A 16,219-nucleotide genomic window follows, 5' to 3' on the forward strand; every position below is an offset into this window, starting at 1 on the left:
CACCTATACTTTCCCCTTGTAGTCACTGAATGCTTGAAGGGAAAGTGGTGTGGCACCCTTGGAACTTCAAGGGAAATTCTTGAAGGGCACGACCAACTTGGCACCCTTCGCATCACAAATAAACTATTAGGCATGGCACCCTTGGAACTTCAAGGGAAGTTATTGAAGGGCACAATCAAACTTGGCACCCTTGGAATCATTAAAAATAAATAAATTAATAAATATAAACAAGAAATAAAAACTAGGTAAATTTACATCAAGGGTAAATGATGTTAGAAACCGAGGTAATTAAATCAAGAATAAAACTTGGGTTAAGAGGATCATGGGAAGAAATAAAATATTTTATCTTAAAAACTCTACCCTCCCCATGTTCGAAAATAATAGGTAGATTATGTAGATTAATTAGGTAAAAAGGGGAAAGAGGGACATAAATGTAAGGATAAATATTAATCCTAAACTAGTTAAACCTAATTAAGAGAAGAGGAAGGTGAATAAAAATAAGATTAATAAATTAAATTTTAGAGAAATGTAGAGAACCTCCATGTGGCAACAACCAACATAAGAATATCCATCTAAGAGATAACTTGAGTTAAATTAGGGAGTAAATAGGGGATCAAATGTTGACTCATTAATTGACTTTAATAATGAACACAAATTAAGGAATAAAAAGGGGGATCAAGAGGCAACTAGGAGAAGAAGTAGGAATTTTGTTGAGGTGAGGAAAATATTAGTTTTAAATTAAAATTTAAGTAAATAATTTTGGAGACCCTTGATGAGAGAGTGACACATGGGTGGTGAATAATAAAACTATTGAATTATAAAAAAATAATTAATTATGCATGGCATGCCAAGTGTCACCTATGAGGACCCCTATAAAAGAAGGGGCAAGCCATGCATAAAGGGACCCCTTTTTGGGGGGGAACCTATTGTTGGATGGATGAGACTATGTCAGAGCAATGATTATGAAACTATAGTGAGTTTGGTGAGGTTGAGGATTTTAGAGAGGGGACTCTTGAGCCAAGGAGTGCTCTCCTCTACTAGCTATTGTATTCCTCCATTGTACAACCCCATTGCAGCTCGGGGGTTTGTGTGGAAGAAGAGTACCCAAGGAGTAGGCTAGGAGGTTAACCGGTGGGTCATTGCATTTAGATGAAGTATGACATCATTCACTCTCGGAGGTGATTGGCAACAAGGGAAGACAAGTAACGGCAAATCAAGTGGAGTCTCATCTTCTGGTGAATGGTACATGTGTGTTGCAATATGATTTTGTATGATTTCTTTATGGAATTAGTTAAATAATGTCCATTTTATGACATGTTCAGTGAAATGAAATTTAGGAATGTGTTAGAAAGTTTGCTGAATAAATTTGAATTCCCAATGTTTTTTTCTTCTGGTTGTATTTTATTGTGAATTGTTTCTAAAAAAAAAGAAAAAGAAATATATATATATATATATATATATATATATATATATATATATATATATAGTATAGTATAGAATTGGTCCTCACATATAATACACAATAACTAAACTAGTATTATGTCCTTTACTCTTAACAACTGTAATCACTAGTCTATGAGCAGATATAAATAGGCATACTATCACGTCTGAATGCTACATGGTTGTGATAAGTTGTAACACCAAGTTCTTTACTGCATATATTTAATTCTTGAACTATCACCTTTGGTTAAACTAACATAATGTATTCATACTGGTCCAATCAACAAAGTAAGTAGTTACACTAATACAACTAGATAATGTGTGATTTATTAACATTATATAAGGAGATTAGTAGTTTCTATAATGATAATTCGTTACATGGTTTGATATACATTACACTTTAAAACAAAGTTACTAGAGTTATTGGAATTGAACCAAATTATCACTATAAGCTAAGTTGAACTAGTACAGTGGAATATAGTAATCTATGAATACAAGTAAGCTTATAGATCTTTACATATTCAACAAGCTCCAGAATAGTTATAATGAAGGAACATGAGTTGGGACCATTGTACTCATAAGTATTGTATAAGGATAACACATTGTATCCACCAACTTTGTACATAGCATGTTGTTCATACTAGAGCTTGTACCTATTCATAACATATCAGTGTTTCCACATGAGGTGATGATGGAGCTTTAGGAGGGTTTTCAAGATGAAATGGATAGGAAGTAGGTGGTTGAAATTTCACATCAACTATCCCAAAATTAATTGAACATCTTAAACTCAGAAGAATTAGATAGGTATTGAGGCGTTTCCCCATGAAATTCATTTGCACAACGTCCAAAAGAAGAGTTAATTGAAATATGAATTGTAGGAATTTCTTAAATAGGAAAAAAATTAGCTATTCTATCATTATCGCTGAGTTGGAATAATGTGCAAGATTCAAAACAATTAACTTTCTTGGGAATAATCATCAGATCACTAAATATTTGATTTATTTGAAGTGTTAAAATTTTTGTCCACGAAAATTATAGGAACACATTTACAAGTCAATTGATATTGTAACAGAGGGTGGGAGTAAGAGAGGATTCCCCATACAGGAATAAGAATAAAGCATTGCAAATGTAAAGGTCATATAGTTTTCTAGCAACACCATAGATATATCTATGAAAAAGAATTCTCCATACTTCATCACTCTCCAACAAAATATGACATAAGATCTCACATATTAAGCCTTAGATATAGATTTTTCTTTCATTTTTTGAGTATCATCTTTAGAGATGAACAATATAGGCGACAACTTGAGTCCAAAATTTCAATCGTTCCTTAACTTGTTGGGGATGGTCTCCTCGGCTAGAGATTTTCCAATTGGTAATAGGAGATTGTCCAAAGCCCTCATTGTTTATAGAATCCCTGTTATCAAGAGTAGACACAAGACATGATTTCTTATGATGGTCATATTGAAATTATTGGCCGATTGCTAACATAACTCCAAGGTTAGCAAGATATTGAGTTCTTAGAAATTTCTTCATAATTGTAACTAAATCCTAGATATAGATACCCATTCAAGTCACCTAAGTCCATCTTTGAAAGCTTCCTAACTTGGGTAGTACTAGAAGTATGTCTTAAAGTTTAATAAGGAGAATTAGCCTTGGCCTCTTTGCTGGTTGAGTCAGAAGTTATCTTAGAGGACTAGAAATAACTGAAAGAATTATAATTGCAAGACAATTTATGTGATAGAGATTGATCTCTTTTCCTTTCCCAAGCCTTCTCATTCCAATATTCTCTACTAGACCTATATAGGCTTCTTCTGCTTCTACTTTTCTTAGATTGAATGAAATCCTTGCACTGATCTGCATCTCCATAAACTACGTCGATTGGCCTGCTGAGAGGCTTACTTAAATCAGAGAGTGGGGACTTCTTGTTGTATCTTGAGATAACAGATGCCAGAATCCCTCATTAGACGAGTCTTTCTTTTTCCTTCACCTTATGAGCCTACCACACAATATTGCAGTGCACTCATCTCAATCCCTGAATTCTAGATGCAAAAATTAAGCTCTCTATACACCGCAAAATATTTAGTTTTGTAGTAATATAAATTATCTCAAAGATCTATATAGTGCCCAATCTTCTAGAACTTGCAGTACAAGGCCTCAAAACCTAAAACCCCAACCTTATACCCTTTTCACACACACCACAAACAAAAAAAACACTTTGATCTTCCAGTTCCAGTCCTAGAGAGAACCAAAATGACCACTAAAAAGGTATCTGAAATAAATTAAAAGCTAATTTGGCTAATTCCTATACCCCACTCACTCCATTCATCCATAATTAATTTACCTTTTGAACAAAAAACTGATAGAGACATTTGTTGAGAATGATCTGTGACTTCTTTCATCCTGAGAGAAACCATAGAATATTATAATTGGATGAATTCAAATATACAATAGAATGTTCTTTATTTCATTCATGCCTATTAAATTTTGATGATTTGATATGGTCATTTTAAAAGGCCTGGTTTTAAGGATTTATGAGTTAGTCCTTTTATGATCGACTACTTATCCAAATCATTACATGTTTTGGTGAACAAAATCTACTCTTCCAAATTTGTTATTGTTTCTATGTGTAGCTCATCCAGACGATGCCAACCAGAAAACCTCTCAAGTCTCAACTCAAAGATTGATATAAGTGAAGTATGTTTAGTAGATGCACACTTTATTATCACCTCCATCATCCTCCCTCTATTTCAATTATTTTCAAAAATAGCACGCTCATTTGTTTCAAAGCATTGTTATGGTCTACCATTGGCCCTCCCTCTGTTGTTTCAGTGTTTTCAAGAGCTATGGGCCGACTCACTTTGATGCATTGTTCTAGTCTACCAGTGAGGGAAGGCTTCCAAAACACAGAGAATTATTGGTCTTTAATGAACATAAACAAGCTTCACAATCCAACCAGTCAGCCATGAATTTCGCAAATGGAAATGGCAGTGACATTTCTTATTTCTAATATGATGTCAAAGATGAATTAAACAAGAAATGTTCAAGTGGATGACAAACCTATTTGTTCTCTTATTGAGAGAGATCCTACAATCTAGTGGCACATTAATTACCATCTCAATGCGCAGTAAAATCATTAAATATTTTCCCCAACATAAGAAAGAACTAAATAATTACAATTGACCTAAAAATTAACATATGACAATACAATAATTTCAGATGGTAAGGATTGTAAACCTGATTTATTACAACCAAGCAATGCTTCCTAGTTAGAACCTTAGCTTAGATGACTTTGGGTTGCAAGTCCATAGATTGATGTGAAACCATCTTCTGTAACTCTCATTACTAGTAGTAACATTAGTAATACTTGTTCATATGCTAATGTGGCATATTTTGTAATTCCATATTAGTGCTTTGAAAATAGTTAATCTGCATTAAATATTAGAGAGTTGTGTTGAACACATTCACTTGGTATTATAGTGGGTGTGACATGGAAATCCCCTTAATAATATTTGTAGGTATAATTAATGAATTCTCATGTGACAGCCCTAATAACACTCTATCACACATATACTTGCAACTTTACAAAACTTGGCTTGATGAGTCTAATCATCTGCTGGTGCAGTTTGAGCCCTTGTGCATGAGTGATCCCACTAAGGGTGAAATGGACATAGTTATTTCTTCTCTATTGAATACTAAGTAGGTTCCTATGTCTTCTTTGGTTTTTTAGAGTCTCGACACATTTTTTTTTTTGCATTTTACATCCGTTTCCTGTGGGAAACTATTCAACTTTAAGAAAATAAAAAAACTCACAAGTCTCCATTTATTATTGAGGTTTGGTTTTTTAGAGTCTCGGCACATTTTGTTTTTTGCATTTTACATTGTTTCTTGTGGGAAACTATTCAAATTTAAGAAAAGAAAAATACTCACAGTCCATTTCTTATTGAGGTTACAGATATAATGTTAGCAAACCAAAATGCTATCGTTTGAAGTTTATGTGGGGTAGGTTTGTTACATTTGTAATGCGGCATATGTTGACTAAAATCTATACACTACTCTACTAGGAGTGAAAAAGAGTATATATCGGGATCGTTGCATACAAAATAACTATTACCAAAAGGTTTATGTTGATGTCACTATTTTCCAAACATGCCAATTAGGTACACTGAGAAGACAAGTAACTACCCCAATCAATATTTCTAAAGTTTACTAAAAGATGTGTCCCCCAAGTCTATACCAGAAGACCTAAATTCACTACCCATTAATAGATAGGGAAATAATTACTTTGAGGCCATATGTTTCAAGAACATACCAGATGATAACATGTAGTAAAAGTATGGAGAAGACTGTGAACCCAATTTTTAATGAAATGAAATATGGCGATATGCAGTAGAATTATGTTGGTGATATTCCAGTATGAGTGTCACCAAAATTTTGAGCTCTGAGTGTACTAAACAAAATTTATAAATTTCCTCCTTAATATTCCCAAGAATTTAATGAAAATTTGTGAGATCAAAACTAGTTTTAGAAATCAATTTCAACTTTCAAGAGACAGAATCCAATAGTCATAAGAATAAAAAAAGTAGTCTAGTTCCTTCCTTGTCTCTGAGCATTAAAATTATTTTCACGTTGAAAAAAATTAAATTTTTCCAATTCCCAAGGTCAATCTCAAATCCATGTTAGAAACTCTATAAACTCATATACATGGAATCGATATGATATTTTCACTAAGAGAAACAAGGATCTTTGGAATCAGTATTAAGAGAAAATGGGTGCTTGAGTCTATTAATTTGTGATATGTGTGTTCTTAACTTACATGATATCTTGGAAATACTTGTGGATTCATTGATGGAAAAAACTAGGGCTTGACACTACCATGTATATAGTGTCCCACCTCTTAGTCCAACTCCACAACCTTCAAAAGAGAAAATGGTTATTTTGTGTAATGTATACACTATCACACCTCTTAATGCATGTTCACGACCTTTAAAAAAATGGCTATTATGTACAATATATAGGGTCCCACCTCTTAGTCTAGTGCCACAATGCTAAAAAAGAGAAATGGTTGCTTAAATGTGTGGATGCATGTCACATACCCCGGTAACCTCGCATGTAAAAATAGGGAGTTAGAAGTTTTTATGCAATTACCACAAGTAATTAGTCAATTCACAACTCCACAAATCATCATTAACCGTAGATATACTATTAATTATTACATCAAGTAAATTGCCATCAAAGACAGTAAGTTTCATAACCATTGCATAACCTTTACCATCACTGTAATAACATAAACTGTCTCATGAATCCATGCATCCATTTCTTGATATCCTTAACCATGTTAGATAATCATGTACTAAGACATTATGGTTGTCACATCAAATAAAGAACCATCATCATTAAGGACCCATCATTATCAACGGACACATAAGGCAATCACATCATTTACACCATTTGAACACGGATATACCCTGGAAACCCTGTAGGGTGAAAACCAGCAAACATTTAATCTTTTTATTAAACGCTCGTGAGGGTTTTCACCCCTCACTCAATGGCTTATAAGGGATTCCATCCCTTAACCATTGTATTAAAATCTTTACAATGAATTATCATTAAGTTGTCACATAACTAGCTAAAAGCTAATATAATTTCCATGTAATCTTTTATTTACATACCGCCACATGCAACATTCCTTGTGGCATAATTGCTCTAGCAATGGACATTACTGCAGCTTGATCTCATCTGCATGGACGAATAATCCTTTTCCTGCCATTGTTAAACATTACTTTCCTTTGGCACCAACCGCCATCTTTTCCTGTCAATGCTGTTGACACAATCTTGGCAACAAGATTAGTTACATTATCAATAATCCATTAAACAACCTCTAAAAATGATCTTTATCATCTACTCATCTGCATGAGCAAGCATCACTTACTGCTACTCGTGCATCTGTTCGAGTAAATTCTTGTTCTACTTTTCACACATATCTCTCTCTAAAAGTTCTATTCATTAGTTTTACAAGTCCATGTTTTCTTCTAAAACATATAACACAACTAAAGTTCTATTCATTAGTTCTACAAGTCCATGTTTTCTTCTAAAACATATAACACATTAGTTATGTTTGCATACCAAGTAAACTACTGCTCCGCGCCCTTGCACATGCATTTCTTTCCACAGTTATTTTCCAAGATTTTATCATATTCTTGCTAACATACAAAGAACACATACTTGAAGTACGTATTCTCTTACCAAAAGAAGCTACAAGAATGAATAACTATAAACCCAAAAGCACGCCATTAGCTAACCCTTCACACAATAGTGAAGTCCAATCAACCTGCAGTAACACTGGCGATTAGATTATCTCATCAAGAGACGAGGCGCCCAGAGAGGGGTTCTTTCACGGTGTTTAAGAATGGTCACTGCATTCACAGAAAATATGGAACACAAAAAATCGTAATACGGTGCATGTTGTGTGCAAAGACACTGAGGCCAGAGTTTCATCGTTTCCGCAGAAAGCAATGGCTTATAATCAGTCACTAAGGTTTGGAACACTTCACATTGTCTAACAACCCATCTGAAATTAATAATGACAAGCTTTGTTAATCTCAGCCAGAGTTCATGACCGTGAGAAGAAGTTCGCTGAGATTATACAATGTCAGGAAACCATGAGAGAGGAGGACTCACTTACCCTTCGGATGATTCTCTAGGTACTAAGCTCGCCATTGTAGATCCCAAATGATGTAATTTTAGAAAAAGGAAAACCACACAGGAGAGAACTGGCTTACCCGTCAGATGATTCTCCAGGTATTAAGCTCGCCATCGTAGATTTTAAAGGATGAAATGATAGAAAGGGAACAACCACAGAGAAGAGGAATACGCAGAAGAAGATCTCCGCAGAAATGAATGAGATCTGATGGTTCGCATCAGATGGCCTCCCCTTCCTGCTTTCACCCACCACTCCGAGCGACCAACACTAAAGCCAATGTCTTTTGAATAAAGCCATCCAAGATACAAATCGAACGCTCAGAGATATTCAGTCTCACGCTCTTCCATCCAATCTCCATCACTGGTCTGCGACAGTTACACGGAGTCTTTCTTACGGAGTCCTTCTTTCCGAATGCGCGCGCCCAGTCTGTATGGTGACCACTGGATTAATCAATGCAACACCCCCTTCCCTTGTTTTGCTCGCAACCACTCATATTTCATCAACTGCCATATGGGCCCGTGGGACTATGGTACCTTTTCTTTGCGCATACTCCATCCCAATGCTGTTAAACAGATTCAGTTAATAATCGTTCCATCGATTTCGTAATGGAAAATTAACCAGATGTGAAGTAATGCCTCCCATATTCGATCTCATCAAGAATCAGTTCCGGAGGTTAAGGATCAGTTCCTAAACTGAATAACCATTCACAACTGTTAGTTATGATGAGTTACGTGAGGAATTGTAACTAACTCATAACTCATTTTATGTTGAATTACGCGAGGGATATGACAATGCACCAAAAATAAGGATAATAGCACATGTTATCATGCTGAGAAAATATGAACCAACTTCATAGTCCTAAAGAAAATGATTGCTTAAATGTGTGGATGGAACTAAATATAAAAATAATAACAAAAATATCATGCTGAGTTCAAAAATCAATAAAATTAATCGTTCCTACTATTTATATTCAATGCTAAACATGCTTATTACCCTGCACGCCATTGAAATGCAACTTATCACTATAACTAGTGCATACTTGGCCTCAATGACTTTGTAGATTTCAATTTTTAAAACATTGGTTATAACTTATGCATTGTTTCATTGTAATAAATAAAACAATTTATATGTCTGAAAGTATTAAAACCCTCAAAGTTCACGATTATGAAGCTACTCAGAATATATTAGGCACCTAGAAAGGGTAACAATTTTCTTCTATGATGAATTGAAATAATCATTTAGCTCTTTTTTAATTTTATCACTTAGGGAATTTTCTTGGGATTCATAACATCTTTGAATTAACTTAAATTGCTTAAGTATGTTTATGGATAGTTTTTCATGGCACGTTTCCAGCTACATTCACTTCCTTTTATGTCCTTGAAATACTTAAGTTTCACTTTTATCAATGCTACATGAATACAACATGATGAGATATGAGGGAGAAGAGCCAAAACTAAGGCTAAAGATAGGAAGTTATACTTTGTTAAGTGCTTTGATATACTTGACCTTTATCAACAAACTAGAATCAATGGGTTTAATATTGCTCGAAAAAGTTTGTTTGTGTATAGAGATGGCAAAAGGAAGCATAATGGATCAATGATCCCTCAAAATTATTTTTCTCTTTCTAAGGAAGATTCAAATTCACAAACTTCTGCTATGGCTCAACAATGTCCTTCGGATATGGGACGAATTGTATTTACTCTTTAGCGCAATTTGAATAAGGCATAGATTATCTATTATCCTAATCCAGTCTTTCATTAAAATGAACAATTCACTCCATGTCATGGTTTTTTCCTTTAAATCAGGATTGGGCTTGGATTGTGGATCATTCTATCCAGATTATCTTGAATCTATAGTTTTGCAAGGAAAGGCCAAGGAATAAAATATGGATAAATATGCAATAAACATGTATATTGTTTTGATGAGATTAGGTTTCTTTGAGGTAGACGAGGATTATGCAAATTTGGGACCAAATGATTTCCACAGTGCTCAAAATCAGGAGATGGTTGTTGAAACAACCAAGGATTTTATAGTTCTTGAGAAAACCGAGGGATTGTTGGCCCTACCAACAAATTAGATTAAAATTTTGGTTGTGATTGGACCTCATGCCAATGCCATAAAACCTATGATAAGAAAATATGTAGGTACATTTTTAGTTCTTCTTCATTTGAATTACAGTTGATAACTCTAGATTTATGAAGTTCTAAATGTTAAACTATTAAGGGTATGGTGTGGTATCCTTGTGTGGGATGTGAAGTTTCTCACAAGTTACCAAACCAATTGGTTTTATCACTACATAAGAATTTTGTTTTCAATTTGGCACAAGCAACATCAATTGGGAAAACTACCATTTCATAGTAAGAATGGGAAAGATCTAATCAATTGGGTCAAGAAGGTCCTAAAAAGGAGCAATGAGAGGCATATACAACATTATTAAAGGTCAAATTTATTCATATCAAAGAGACCAAAGATAAGCTAATATGGTGAAAAAAATCTTGGTTTGGAACTTTACACTCTGAATCTAGGATAGAAGGCCATGTTTGTTCCAAACAGATTTTTGGACATGCAATGGAAGTGGAAACCACCGTTGGAATATCAAATATCCTCTAAAGTATTGGATATTTATGTGGTCAGTTATTAGAGACAAAGCACTCACTTGGGGTATCCTTCAAAGAAGGAACAAACATTGTTTGGGTAGATTTCCCTTGTGCAAATAATATCTTGAAATTATTGCTCACCTTCCAATTGCTTTCTCTTATGCAAGGTCTATGTGCACTGAAATGGGTCTTCTCCTTGGAACAAAGGATAGCTACCAGGGGTTTTTGTAGAGGATTGTTTCACAAAATAGAAAAAAAAAAATATTCTCTAAAGGAATTTAAATCCTTGCCAATAATAGTAGCCTTAAGGAATATGGTTCGCCAAGAGACTCATGTCTCCTTTTCAACGTGCAGTTCAAGCCAAATATCTTTTATATTGCCTCAAAACTATATCCAATATCTCTCCTAAAAGGATTTTATCATACAATTCCATTTCCAAAACTGATATATGGGGTTTCTTTGATGGAGCCAACCAAGGAACCCTGCTTTGATGTGGGGCAAGTGGCCTTCTATTTTTCAATGCTTCCATCATATTAATATCAAAGCAGGTTTGAGAGGGGGTTCAAATAAATTCATTGGACTATTAGCTATAAATATTTCTCTAAAAATTGTTGCAAGGAAGGAGTTTCAAACTTTCAAGTGTATGGGGATAATATAGTGGTCATCAATTAGATAAAATGAATCTATAAAATGGAGAAATCGATAGTTAGTCCTATATATGATGAGGTAAAAAACTATGTTTTTTGTGTTTGATAAAATTTCCTTATCCATGTCTATAAAAAACATAATTTTGAAGTAGAATATTTATCAAACGAAGGACTCTAGTTGGCAGTTAGTTCATGCATATGAAAGGAGTCAAAGGATGGGACACTGGTATCAAAATCCAACCTTCCTTTTCTTTGATTAGGGGTCAGTTCTCAAGTGCGGGTTTTCAGCTTCTTGTGAGACCTATTAAGATTTATCTTGTTTTTGATACAAGGTTCAATGCCTACAAAGGCCTTGCTTGAACCTCTTTTAGTTATACTGAGAGAAGAACTTTTCATTTGTAGGATTATGATGTAATTTTGGTTTGACTTAAATTTTGTATCTCAAAGAGTTGTTATGCTTGGATTATGTGTGAGGGGAAAAAACCCTCATTTTTGAGATCCATTCAATGGGAACTAAGGGATCAGTCTTTGTTTTTTCTCTTTTTCAGATGCATCTTGCAAATATATCATGCAATATCAATGGCGTCTCCAAAATTCATCTCTTTATATTGAATAAAATATACAACTATTTTCCAATGTGATTAGAAGAAAGTTTAAAAAATAAAATGACAATACCCATAGAGAAGGTTTGAATTGTCCCACGGAAAATGGAAGTGTTACTTTTGTACATGATTTTTTTTTTTTTTTATGTTAGAGGCCATCTGTAACTTGTTTGTTGATGCATTTTTGGTTCATACATGCATTTTTTTGGTTAAGAGATATATTGATGATGAGGGTCCAAATATAGGAAATGATTTTGATGACATGTAGGTATGTGTTGTGGCATGCTTTTTTTTACACTAGAGGCCATCTAGAGCCTCTTTGTTGATGTATTTTTGGTTCAAAGATATATTTCTTGGTAACTTATTTTTTTTCCAGTTCTTTTCTAGTTCTAGATATATTCCTAATTTGGTAGGTTGACTCGTTCAGTGACTAGTTCAGTTCTAATAACATTGTCCAAAACATGTTCAAATGATCCTCTTTGGAACCAACAAAATACAAGTCTAAACAAGCATATGTATGAACAATCAAAGGGGATATAATTCCCACAATGTTGTCAAAGAATAATCTTTAAGATATGACAAAGACAACATCAAAATCATGTTGAAGATAAAAGTGAATTGATGCAGATGTTACTAGAGCAAGAGTGCTAAGGACGATCATGAATGCTTCAAGAAAGCAACTTAAGAGAGTTAACCATGTGTTAATAGGTTGAAAATGAGTGTTCTAGAAACCATAGTTACCAAGATGGTTTTGAGAGTGTTGAGGATGAACAAGAATGCTTCAAGAAAGAAACTGAAGAGAGTTAATTATGAGATAATGGGTTGAAAATCTCAACAATTGTTCCAAATCCCACATTCAACGACATGGCTTTCCCATCAAGAAAGTGTTTTCTGCAATGCATATGTGCAAAACAAAGCATTGAAGAAAAGTTGTGATTAAAAAAATGTTAAGTAGAGATTTCTAACACTGCCAATCATGTTGTTTGAGTTTTATATTCTTTCGGTGATAGGGGGGCGATAGCCCCCCTTTTGGGGGGTTTATAGGGGGGTGGTAACCCCCTGCACAAGGTCCTGAGAAACTCCCCACGTATTTTTTTTTGGACACAATATTAGGTGGATGAACCTACCTATGGTTTTGTGCATGGGATTCGCACATGGTTTTAGGCATGATGGTTTTTTTCCCACGGTATTTTGTAGATTTGGTCAAGGGAACTGTTGAGTTCCAAAACTGCCTCTTTCTTAAGCAATTTCTTCATCCTTCATCCTTTGTTTTTCCATGAAAATGCATCCTAAATCATCAAAAGCCATTGCATATTGCCTCAAGGAGTACATCTCAGTGATTTTCAAGTTATACTATTATGTTTGTTATTTGGATAGGGTTTTGTTTTTTAGCTATGGAAGGTAACCACATTCTGTAGCTAACCGATTGTTCCGCAGCCATCTCCATGCTTTTGTAGGTTACAGGTGTCAAGAGAGAAAATGAATCATATGGGTAGTTGGGAAAATGTTTGAGCATGGATGGTGTCCTATCCATTTGATCAAAATTGATAAGGAGAACCGCAGTCAAAGGGGAGTCAACGAAAGAAACCTACAACAAGTAGAACTCTGTTTTTGCACATTTCTTAGTAAATGAATTCGAGGCAGTCTTCTGAAGCCAAGGATGTCATTTTCCACTTGCATAACCAGTATCCAATAGCCACTATCGGAGATTTAATTTTCAAGCCAACCGAAGACTAAATTTCCAGATACACTACCTGTCTACGTGTTTGTTGAAGATAATTTCTCTCTTCAAAAAGTTGTGTATTTTTTCCTATAAATATCAACATTTAGAATGCAGAAGATGTTAATCTTTTACTGATGTAAACAATGCAATTTCCGCTTGTAGGTTTAAGACTTCAGTACTCTATTTTTAATATAAAAGCTCTGTTTCTTTATGGATACGTGAAGTGTGTGAAGTGTTGATTCTGCGTTGCTAGTCCTTGACCTTGCAGAGGGCCCCTGCATGGTCAAGGGTATATTTCATTTCTGTACATTTTCATTCGTTGTTTTTCTTCGTTCATTTGTATATTTACTGTGTTTTTATCATGTTCATAATTGTTTCTTAACATTGTGTTCATTGCAGCTTGTGTTATTTGTTTCCACTAATTCAGGATAGTTGCATTCCAACGTAGAAGTAGTTCTTTAGTTTCTATTATTTTCTAGCTTCTTAACTGTAGTTTTTAAATTATTGGCAGTAGCATCATTAGATTTATTTCATCTGTTTCTCCTTAGTTTTTAGTTTTTTAAAATTTAAGTTGTTTAATGCCTTTTTCCCATTAGTGTAGTCACTCATTATATAAACAAATGTTTCCAAAACATTTCGTTGATGGTTAGTCCTCAAACTAAATGGCAAAATGTTGAATTTATGAATGAGACTTCTTTTTGTTCATTAGTTTTTGAGTCAAGTTGTTTAATGCCTTTTTCTCATTAGTGTAGACACTCATGATATAAAAAAATGTTTCCAAAGCCTTTCGTTGATGGTTAATCCTCAAACTAAATGGTGAAATGTTGAGTTTATGAATGAGACTTCTTGTTGTTCATTAGTTTTTGAGTCAAGTTGTTTAATGCATTTTTCTTATTAGTGTAGTCACTCATGATATAAATGAATGTTTCCAAAAGCCTTTCGTTGATGGTTAATCCGCAAACTAAATGGTGAAATGTTGTATTTATAAATGAGTCTTTCATTATAATTGTTGTTCATTAGTTCTTGGGTTAAGTAGTCCAATGCCATTTTCTTATCAATTTAGTAACTCATGATTTAAATGGATATTTCCAAAAGCCCTTCATTGATGGTTGAACCTAAGACTAAGTGGTGAAATGTTTTATTTATGACTGAGTTTTTCCTTGCATTCTCATGTTTACTTCTTTTAGAATGATGAAGAATGAAATCTCTCAAATATTGCTATCATAAGGAGTTAATTCTCCCTAAATTATATAGCAGAGTGATAACAATACTTCATTTAGTTTTGCTTTCACAAATAGAATAGTTGCAATTTCATTTTTGTTTCTTTCCCTTAGTTTAATTGCAGTTCCATATTTAGTAGTTCACTAAGCTTTAATTTTGCAAGTAGACTAGACAGGAGAAGTAGTTTTGTTTCCAGTATTTCATTTTCAGTTTGTTATAGATAGCTACAATTCCATTTTCTCATTTAAGTTTTGGTTTTGTAATTAAGTAGACAACAATTTTAAGAGTCCTTTCAGCTCATGATTTGGGAACAATTACAATAGCAAGAAGAGAAGCTTTGTTTTTCACTTTCTTGTTTTGAAAACCTCACTTCCAAATTTGGCCTAAAAGCACTTTTAGACTCTCACTTCATTTTTCTAGGTTCTTAGCAGTAGTAGATTAAGATTTCAATTACATTACAGAACCTTAGGAATCAAAAGAACAAAACCCCAAAACAAACATAAACTTGAAAATAGTGAGGTAAGGAAAGGTAACCTAGCACATATAGTGCACTACACTTCATTAGTTTACGATACCCGGATTGATAATTTATGTAGCAATTTAGGACACTAAATTGACTAAAGATTTTGGCGCCGTTGTCAGGGATGTGTAACTAGGTAGCCTTACTTCTTACATTCATAAAAAAAATAAAAACAACAAAACAAAACAATGACATGCATAGAGGAAGAGATTCTAGGGTAAGATTTATAGCTAAGGGCAGAAGTTCGATTTCCACAACTCCACCTACTCCACCAAGGGTTATAAAGGACACACCTCCATCCTAGACTCATACTCCCAACCTTAGGATTCTTGGAATTCAATGGGCAACAACTCAGTTGGAAGATTCTCCCACTTCGTCTACTAAACCAAACCTAGGAGAGGAAACCTTTTTCACCTCTACAATGGAGCCTATTGTAGTTGAAGAAGTAGGAATACCCAGTGATGAAGAAGAAGTAAAAACTCTCTCTCATAAGCCATTAATAGAAGAACCAGAAGATTATGAGGAAACTATCATGGCAGAAGAAGAACAAGATGGAGAATTTTCACTATTTGGAGGAGGGGGTAGAGGGAGAGGTAAAGGAAACAATGGAGGAGGTAGAGGAAATAATGGAGGAGACAGAGAAAATAGGGAAGGAGATAACTCATTTGGATTCCCTATAGTAGAAGAGGAAACACATACAACAATGAAAAACATTTCACCATCTGTCCTCCCAAACTTCTATGGGTTGAGAAGTGAGGATCCTGAA

The 16,219-nt window shown here is 34.3% G+C and overlaps 1 pseudogene; it reads right to left on the bottom strand.

Moving 5' to 3' along the window:
• Positions 1–2,718: 2,718 nt before the first annotated feature.
• LOC149227037 (uncharacterized) lies at positions 2,719–8,501 on the bottom strand (annotated as a pseudogene).
• Positions 8,502–16,219: the final 7,718 nt, after the last annotated feature.

Source organism: Pinus tabuliformis, chromosome J (assembly GCF_031772625.1).
Source record: "Pinus tabuliformis cultivar Carrire ecotype Pingquan chromosome J, CPIR1, whole genome shotgun sequence".
NCBI classification, from domain to species: domain Eukaryota; kingdom Viridiplantae; phylum Streptophyta; class Pinopsida; order Pinales; family Pinaceae; genus Pinus; species Pinus tabuliformis.